The following is a 303-nucleotide window of genomic DNA, read 5'->3' as shown; positions in this document are numbered from 1 at the left end:
CCCAGGTGTGATACTGAGACATCTCTGGTAATCCTGGCTCCTGCCCTGACTCCTTTTATGGACTGTGGAAGTTAAAGGAAGTGTATCTCAGCATGTGATTTCCTTTCTGCTCTATGGTCAGCAGAGGAATCCAGATGAGTCAAGCCTGGTGGGTAAAGATATTTTCTGATTGCAGAGCTGATCTGGAAGCTTTTGTGCTTTCCTCATGTGAGCTGATAAAGCCCTTTCACTCAGATGGAGATTGAGTCTCAGCTGTTTCTTTGTGAGCATCGTTTCCCTGCTGTATTATTTGCAGCACTTAGC

General features: G+C 45.5%; 1 protein-coding gene across 1 annotated transcript in view; it reads left to right on the top strand.

Annotated features, from left to right (window-relative positions):
* Nucleotides 1–303, top strand: part of UBXN7 (UBX domain protein 7) — a gene marked incomplete at its 5' end in the record, with an annotated part of 12793 nt that overhangs the window by 11636 nt on the left and 854 nt on the right. The gene's annotated exons all lie outside the window — the stretch shown is intronic.

This window comes from Acanthisitta chloris, unplaced genomic scaffold, assembly GCF_000695815.1.
Source record: "Acanthisitta chloris isolate BGI_N310 unplaced genomic scaffold, ASM69581v1 scaffold18764, whole genome shotgun sequence".
NCBI classification, from domain to species: domain Eukaryota; kingdom Metazoa; phylum Chordata; class Aves; order Passeriformes; family Acanthisittidae; genus Acanthisitta; species Acanthisitta chloris.
This window is presented reverse-complemented; position numbering and strand designations above follow the sequence as displayed.